The following is a 9310-nucleotide window of genomic DNA, read 5'->3' as shown; positions in this document are numbered from 1 at the left end:
TCCACAGCCTCCCAACACGGAACCACCATCTGGATAGCAAGCATAAGTCAGGAGTCTGAGAGGAGTCGCATTTAACATTTATACAATTACAGATGGTACCTGATATCCAAACCTCATCATTTTTGGGAAAAAAATGAAACTTTCTTATTTACAAGATCTATGTACCATGAAAAACAAAACAACAACAAAAAGTAATGGTAGTCTTTGACTAAACTTGGTGAACCAGACTCATTGCCCATGAGAAATAACGACTGTTAACTACTTGTATGTTTATGTGATGCCTGCCTGTCTCTATGGCAACACTAGCCATTTCTGCCTTAGGCTGAGTATCACCCTTCACTTCAAGGCTTGACCCTCTGGTCTAACTTGAAGGAAACCTGGAATTGACTCTGTTTCTGAAACAAAAAAAAAAAAATCCAGTAACAACTGGTACAGCTCTATTTATTTGGCATTTGTAGGCCCTTGGCAGTATATTGTGTACTTCACAAATAATCACATTTAAACCTCCAAGTCTTAAAAGTGAACACTGTTTTCCACATCTGCTTCTTGGCTTCCCCTTGTCACGACAAAGGGTTTTCAGCTCAGTTGTTCACATCCTCATGGTAGGAGAGGGCAGGGTGTTCTCCCAAGGGTCAGGAAGGTATTGATGAACAGCATGATTTCAGCTCTAAATGGTGTGAGGAGACAAAGAAAGTCATATGCCACACTGACATCTAATACATTGTACTTTCCACTGTGGTCAATAACTCCAAATGAAGTCACATGCATAATCCTCATAGTGACAGTGAGGAGCAAATACTGCTTATGATATCATTTCATCATTGCAGGACTAAGGAATCAAACTTACATCCTCACACATGTTAGGTAAGCACCCTTTCCCCAAGCTATATCCCACCTCTGACTTCATTTCCAAAGAGGAAAAAAATAGATGCTTCTAGTGAGAAAGCTGCCAAAAATATCTGCTAAAACATGACCTGCATATAAGTTAACTGAGTCTTTATCATCTCCCTCATACATACTTTATGTCATTGGAGCAATACCATGGATATACACTCTTATACACATCACACACACCTTATATGTATGTGATTGCATACATGGATATATGTGTGTGCATATATGCATGTGATTGTGTCTCTTCAAGAAATTAAACAACTGTCTTTAAAGGATGAATTATTTAAGGAAAAGACCAAAATTAAACAATAGTTGGCACTCCAAAGCTAAAAAGAAAGAATTAATTATAGTGAATTGATTCTGAAATCTATATTCATAATTAAATTTTAGTTTTAGCTTTTAAAATGCATATTTTTTATAAACTGGAGGAATGTACTTTGGGATTTCAGGTCATTTTAAAAAAAATTCAATCCTCCTGCCCCTAGAGGTGTTGCAGGTGTGGCTGCTGTGTCACATGTGTGTCAGTAGGTGGCAGAAAGGAAAGAGGCTATATCTCTGCTTACTGTTCTGACCTATGAACATCTAAATTAGTGTGATGGTTTGTATATGCTCATCCCAGGGAGTGGCACTATTAGAAGGTGTGGCCTTGTTGGAGGAAGTGTGTCACTATGAGGATGGGCTTGGAGATCTTCCTCCTAGATGCCTGAGGATGCCCACTCTGTTCCTGTCTACCTTTGGATAAAGATGTAGAACCCTTAGTTCCTCCTGCACTATGCCTGCCTGGATGGTGCCATGCCCCCACCTTGATGATAATGGACTGAGCCTCTGAACCTGTAAGCCAGCCCCAATTAAATGCTGTTATTTATAAGACTTGCCTTGATCATGGTGTCTGTTCACGGCAGTAAAACCCTAACTAAGACCATTAGTAAGTAGCCTAACAATCCTTGAAAAAAAAGCAAGCCTGAAACAATCATCATCCCAGTGCCAGTCAGGCCCTGCACAACTTCCAGGATGGAAACGCACTGAGCCTGAAGATGACCCTTGCAAGGAGTCACTCACGAAAGCTGGGAGAGCCAGCTGAAGGGCCATCAGCAGTGGAACCAAGGTGACACAGGGTCCAGTTAGGCCCTGCGCCCACGACCACTGACCTTCGCTGAGCAGCCGGGTGGCAAGCAGCTGCGGTTGTGGGGCACCTTTCGCTGCATGGAAGCCACTTCAGAACTCGGCCTCCCGCCAGTCAGGAGAGGCTCATCTCTATCTTGGTTTCGGACTCAAGAGACATCTGACAGACTGAGGTACACAAACATAATACGAGGCCAACACCGCGGGGGTCTGAGCCCGACGGGCGTTGGCCTGTACAAAGGCCCTGGGCTGTTCAGGAGGCCATCGGGCGCCAACCCAGTCAGGAGGTTTTTTGCCCGGGCCTGCTCGCACGCCGCCATTTTGCCTGCAGGACGACAGAGAGCTCTGGCGGGCATAGCCTGAGGCTAACAAAGCGGGGGTCTAGGCCCCAAAAGGCACAGGACTGACACCAAGAACTGGGCAGCTTGGTGGGCCATCTGTGAGTCAACCCGCCCAGGAGGTTGTTAGCACAGCAGACTCTCCCGGTGCTTTCAGGTCCCTGGCGGACCCAATTAACAGTCATAGCCCTAGGGGAACTTTGCTCGGACCTTGGCCTCCCAGGCTTTTGCCTGGACTCAGGGCCTGGGCAGACAGGCTAACCTTGTGTGCACCAGCCCAGTTGGGGGATCGGCTGCCCAGCGGAGTGATCAGAACACAGGGGAGGTCACAGCAGCATACACCGTCGGCGCTCCCTGGGGGTGCACACAGGCTCCATCTGGTCCACAGACACAATCTGGGGCAAGGCCTCAGGCAGAAACCCTCAGCTCAACTCTCTCCACTTCAGGACCCAGATCAGCCTGGGCGGCCGTACTACATCTCCAGGTCCTGCAAGAGGCTAGCGGGGTTTCCGGGCGGCCAGCAGGGAAAAGTCGGTGTGCTCCAGTGAATCCAGCGGGCCCCAGCGGGAGCCTTCGGTGTCTGCTTCGGGATCTGAACAGCCTGGGCAGCAGCACCCTGTCTACAGGCAGTGCAGGGGGTAAGCTGTGCACCAGAGGCCAACGGGGAAGGGGCAGCTTGCACTGGTGAGTCCAGCATTGACAACATCAAGTAACACCAGTGAGAACTAGATGGCAAAAGGCAAACACAGGAACATCACTAACAGAAATCAAGGCAATATGGCAACATCTGAACCCAATTCTCCTCTACCAGCATGTCCTGGATACCCCATCACACCAGTAAAACAAGATTTGGATTTAAAATCACTGATCATGATGCTGGTACAGGAACACATGAAGGACATACTTAAAGAAATTTAGGAGAAAATGGATCAAAAGTTAGAAGCCCTTGCAAGGGAAACACAAAAATCATTGAAAGAAATCCAGGAGAATACAAAAGCCAACAAGGAGGAAACGCAAAAAACACTTAAAGAAATACAGGAGAACTTTGGTCAACAGGCTGAGGTCATGAAAGAGGAAACACAAAAAGCTCTTAAAGAATTAGAGGAAAGCACAAACAAGCAAGTGAAGGAGCTAAGCAAAACCATCCAGGATCTAAAATCAGAAGCAGAAACAACTAAGAAAACTCAAAGGGAGACAACTTTGGAGATAGAAAGCCTTGGGAAGAAATCAGGGGACAGAGATGCAAATATCAACAACAGAATACAAGAGATAGAAGAAAGAATCTCAGATGCTGAAGATTCCATAGAAACCATGGACTCAACAGTTAAAGAAAATGCAAAATGCAAAAAGCTTGTAACCCAAAATATCCAGGAAATCCAGGACACAATGAGAAGACCAAACATAAGGATTATAGGCATAGATGAGAGTGAAGATTTACAACTTAAAGGGCCAGCAAATATCTTCAATAAAATTATGGAAGAAAACTTCCCTAACCTAAAGAGAGAGATGCCCATGAATATACAAGAAGCCTACAGAACTCCAAACAGACTGGACCAGAACAGAAATACTTCCCGTCACATAATAATCAAAACACCAAATGTTCTAAACAAAGAAAGAATATTAAAGGCAGTAAGAGAAAAAGGCCAAGTAACATATAAAAAAAGACCTATCAGAATCAGAGCAGACTTTTCACCTGAGACTATGAAGGCTAGAAGATCCGGGGCAGATCTCATGCAGACTCTAAGAGAACACAAATGCCAACCAAAACTACTATATCCAGCAAAACTCTCAATCACCATAGATGGAGAAACTAAGATATTTCATGACAAAACCAAGTTTACCCAATATCTATCCACAAACCCAGTCCTAAAAAAGGATAATAGGAGGACAACACCAATACAAGGGGGGAAACTTCACCCTGGAAAAAGCAAGATAGTAACCTTTCATCAAACCCAAAAGAAGTTAACCAATCAAATTTAAAAAATAACGTCAAAAATGATAGGAAGTAACAATCACTATTCCTTAATATCTCTTAACATCAATGGACTTAACGCCCCAATAAAAAGACACAGATTAACTGACTGGATAAGTAAATAGGACTCTACATTTTGCTGCTTACAGGAAACACACCTCAGGGTCAAAGACAAACACTACCTTAGAGTAAAAGGCTGGAAGACAATTTTACAAGGAAATGGTCTCAGGAAACAAGCTGGAGTAACAATTTTAATATCAGATAAAATTGACTTTCAACCCAAAGTCATCAAACGAGACTCTGAGGGACACTTCTTGCTGGTCAAAGGAAAAATACAACAAGAAGAACTCTCAATCCTGAACATCTATGCTCCAAATGCAAGGGCACCCTCTTTCGTAAAAGAAACTTTATTAAAACTCAAAGCACACATTGCACCTAACACAATAACTGCACTTTCCTCAATGGACCGATCAGGAAAACAGAAACTAAACAGGGACACAATGAAACTAATTGAAGCTTTGGACCAATTAGATTTAACAGATATATATAGAACATTCGATCCTAAAACAAAAGAATATACCTTTTTCTCAGCACCTCATGGTACCTTCTCCAAAATCGACCATATAATTGGTCACAAGACAGACCTCAACAAATATAAGAAGATCGAACTAATCCTATGCCTCCTATCTGATCACTATGGAGTAAAAGTGGTCTTCAATAGCAAGAGTAACAACAGAAAACCCACATACATGTGGAAACTGAACAATACTCTACTCAATGATACCTTGGTCAAGGAAGAAATAAAGAAAGAAATTAAAGACTTTTTAGAACACAATGAAAATGAAAACACAACATACCCAAATCTATGGGACACAATGAAAGCAGTGCTAAGAGGAAAACTCATAGCCCTGAGTGCCTCCAAAAAGAAAATGGAGAGAGCATACATTACCAGCTTAATGACACACCTGAAAGCCCTAGAACAAAAAGAAGCTATTTCACCCAGGAGGAGTAGAAGGCAGGAAATCATCAAACTCAGGGCCAAAATCAATCAAGTAGAAACAAAGAGAACCATACAAAAAATCAACAAAACCAGGAGCTGGTTCTTTGAGAAAATCAACAAGATAGATAAACCCTTAGCCAGACTGACCAAAGGGCACAGAGAAAGTATCCAAATTAACAAACTTAGAAATGAAAAGAGAGATATAACAACGGAAACTGAGGAAATCCAAAAAATCATCAGATCCTACTACAAGAGCCTGTACTCAACACAACTGGAGAATCTGGAGGAAATGGACAATTTCTTTGACAGATACCAAATACCAAAATTAAATCAGGACCAACTAGACCATCTAAACAGTCCCATAATGCCTAAAGAAATAGAAGGAGTCATAGAAAGTCTTCCAACCAAAAAAAAAAAAAAAAAAAAAAAAAAAAAAAAAACACAGGACCAGATGGTTTCAGTGCAGAATTCTACCAGACCTTCAAAGAAGAGGTAACACCAATACTCTTCAAACTATTCCACAAAATAGAAACAGAAGGAACACTACCCAATTCCTTCTACGAAGCCACAATTACGCTGATACCAAAGCCACACAAAGATCCAACAAAGAAAGAGAACTTCAGACCAATTTCCCTTATGAACATCGATGCAAAAATACTCAATAAAATTCTTGCCAACTGAATCCAAGAACACATCAAAACGATCATCCACCATGATCAAGTAGGCTTTATCCAGGGAATGCAGGGTTGGTTCAATATACGGAAATCCATCAATACAATCCACTACATAAACAAACTCAAAGAACAAAACCACATGGTCATTTCATTGGATGCTGAAAAAGCATTTGACAAAATTCAGCATCCTTTCATGCTTAAAGTCTTGGAGAGAACAGGAATTCAAGGCCCATACCTAAACATACTAAAAGCAATATACAGCAAACCGGTATCCAGCATCAAACTAAATGGAGAGAAACTTGAAGCAAGGCTGCCCCCTTTCTCCTTATCTTTTCAATATTGTACTTGAGGTACCAGCTCGGGGCATTCGACAACATAAGGAGGTCAAAGGGATACAAATTGGAAAGGAAGAAGTCAAACTATCATTATTTGCAGACGACATGATAGTCTACCTAGGTGACCCAAAAAACTCCATTAGAGACCTCCTACAGCTGATAAACAACTTCCGCAAAGTGGCAGGTTATAAAATCAACACAAGCAAATCAGTGGCCTTCCTATACTCAAAGGATAAGCAGGCTGAGAAAGAAATTAGAGAAATGACCCCCTTCACAATAGCCACAAACAATATAAAGTATCTTGGGGTGACTCTTACCAAACATGTGAAAGATCTGTATGACAAGAACTTCAAGACTCTGAAGAAGGAAATGGAAGAAGACCTCAAAAAATGGGAAAACCTCCCATGCTCATGGATCGGTAGAATCAATATAGTTAAAATGGCCATTTTGCCAAAAGCAATATACAGATTCAATGCAATACCCATCAAAATCCCAACTCAATTCTTCACAGAGTTAGAAAGAGCAATTATCAAATTCATCTGGAACATCAAAAAACCCAGGATAGCTAAAACTATTCTCAGCAACAAAAGAAAATCTGGGGGAATCAGTATCCCTGACCTCAAGCAATACTACAGAGCAATAGTGTTAAAAACTGCAAGGTATTGGTACAGTGACAGGCAGGAGGATCAATGGAACAGGATTGAAGATCCAGAAATGAACCCACACACCTATGGCCACTTGATCCTCGACAAAGAGGCTGAAAACATACAATGGAAAAAAAAAAAGCCTCTTCAACAAATGGTGCTGGTTCAACTGGAGGGCAGCATGCAGAAGAATGCGAATTGATCCATCCTTGTCTCCTTGTACTAAGCTCAAATCCAAATGGATCAAGGACCTCCACATAAAGCCAGACACTCTGAAGCTAATAGAAAAGAAACTGGGGAAGACCCTTGAGGACATCGGTACAGGGAGAAAGTTTCTGAACAGAACACCAATAGCGTATGCTCTAAGAGCAAGAATTGACAAATGGGACCTCATAAGGTTACAGAGTTTCTGTAAGGCAAAGGACACCATCAAGAGGACAGATCGGCAACCAACAAATTGGGAAAAGATCTTCACCAATCCTACATCAGATAGAGGGCTAATATCCAATATATATAAAGAACTCAAGAAGTTAGACTCCAGAAAACCAAACAACCCTATTAAAAAATGGGGTACAGAGTTAAAGAAAGAATTCTCACCTGAAGAACTTTGGATGGCAGAGAAGCATCTTAAAAAATGCTCAACTTCATTAGTCATTAGGGAAATGCAAATCAAAACAACCCTGAGATTTCATCTTACACCAGTCAGAATGGCTAAGATTAAAAATTCAGGAGACAGCAGGTGTTGGAGAGGGTGTGGAGAAAGAGGAACACTCCTCCACTGCTGGTGGGGCTGCAAATTGGTACAACCACTCTGGAAATCAGTCTGGCGGTTCCTCCGAAAACTGGGCACCTCACTTCCAGAAGATCCTGCTATACCACTCCTTGGCATATACCCAGAGGATTCCCCACCATGTAATAAGGATACATGCTCTACTATGTTCATAGCAGCCCTATTTATAATTGCCAGATGCTGGAAAGAACCCAGGTATCCCCCAACAGAAGAGTGGATACAAAAAATGTGGTATATCTACACAATGGAGTACTATTCAGCCATTAGAAACAATGAATTCATGAAATTCTTAGGCAAATGGATGGAGCTAGAGAACATCATACTAAGTGAGGTAACCCAGACTCAAAAGGTGAATCATGGTATGCACTCACTAATAAGTGGTTATTAACCTAGAAAACTGGAATACCCAAAACATAATCCACACATCAAATGAGGTACAAGAAGAAAGGAGGAGTGGCCCCTGGTTCTGGAAAGACTCAGTGATACAGTATTCGGCAAAACCAGAACGGGGAAGTGGGAAGGGGTGGGTGGGAGGACAGGGGAAGAGAAGGGGGCTTGCGGGACTTTCGGGGAGTGGGGGGGGGGGGCTAGAAAAGGGGAAATCATTTGAAATGTAAATAAATTATATCGAATAAAAAAAATTAAAAAAAAAAAAAGAAAGCTGGGTGAGGACTGAACCCTCGATAACAAGGAGACCAGTGCCATGTGGCCTGGGCAGGGTGCTAGTCTAAGATCACCATCAATGAAGAACTATGCAAGCTTTGATGGGCAGACCATGCCTGAGATCATTCCTGCCTGGCGCCACAATGTAGAGGAAGGGCATAGTGCTCCTGAGTCCAACCCTAAGCTGACCCCAGACACTCAGAGACCCTGGGTGCCACTATAGGGAACCAGTAAGTGGTAAAGAAATGGAAGAGAAAGAGAAACAGAAGGATGTGGGCACAATGAAGAGAGGCAGACCAGGAGACTTGAGAATAGTGAGGAACAGCCTGATAGGAGTAGTCAGTGATACCACCTGGTACCATGGTGGGCTCTAGCTTGTGCTCCCACCAGGAGCCACATACATGGTCTGTGGATTTGTAGCAGCAGGGTTCTATTACCACCAAAGGCCAGGCAGATGACCCTAGAGACATGTTGATATTTGAGTGATGTGCATTATTAGCCCCACCCTTCACCTGGGCATCAGGGAAAAGCTGGCCCTAGCAGGTATGAAAGTAAGAGAGCTGACCCCACCTCTAGCCAGCTGCAGAACTAAGGAGAGAGGGCCCTGCATATTGCAGGAGATGCTGGTGAGCCAGCCCCAAGGATGAGAGTGTGAGAGAGCTGGCCCTATCCTCTCTGATGCCCAGGTGAAAGGCATGAATAAAAGAGATACCACCCTCCTCCTCTTCTTCCTCCTCTTCCTCCTCCTCCTCCCCCTTCATACATCACCATCTGTGGCAGGTGGGAAGCCTGACCCTAGGGTCATGAAACCAGGTAAAAATGCTCTGCCCCTCCCTAGCTGCAGCACTCTGAGCAGTAAGCCCAGGACCTTGCCTGGC

At 43.1% G+C, this 9310-nt stretch overlaps 1 non-coding gene across 1 annotated transcript; it reads left to right on the top strand.

The window, feature by feature from the left end:
• Positions 1 to 1368: 1368 nt before the first annotated feature.
• Positions 1369 to 1501, top strand: LOC127688230 (small nucleolar RNA SNORA17). Its single transcript, XR_007978638.1, has one exon. It is a non-coding gene; the product is annotated as a small nucleolar RNA SNORA17 (small nucleolar RNA).
• Positions 1502 to 9310: the final 7809 nt, after the last annotated feature.

The sequence above is a fragment of the Apodemus sylvaticus genome, chromosome 6 (genome assembly GCF_947179515.1).
Source record: "Apodemus sylvaticus chromosome 6, mApoSyl1.1, whole genome shotgun sequence".
Lineage (NCBI taxonomy): Eukaryota > Metazoa > Chordata > Mammalia > Rodentia > Muridae > Apodemus > Apodemus sylvaticus.
Note: the sequence above shows the minus strand (reverse complement) of the source record. Positions and strands in the feature narration are given on the sequence as shown.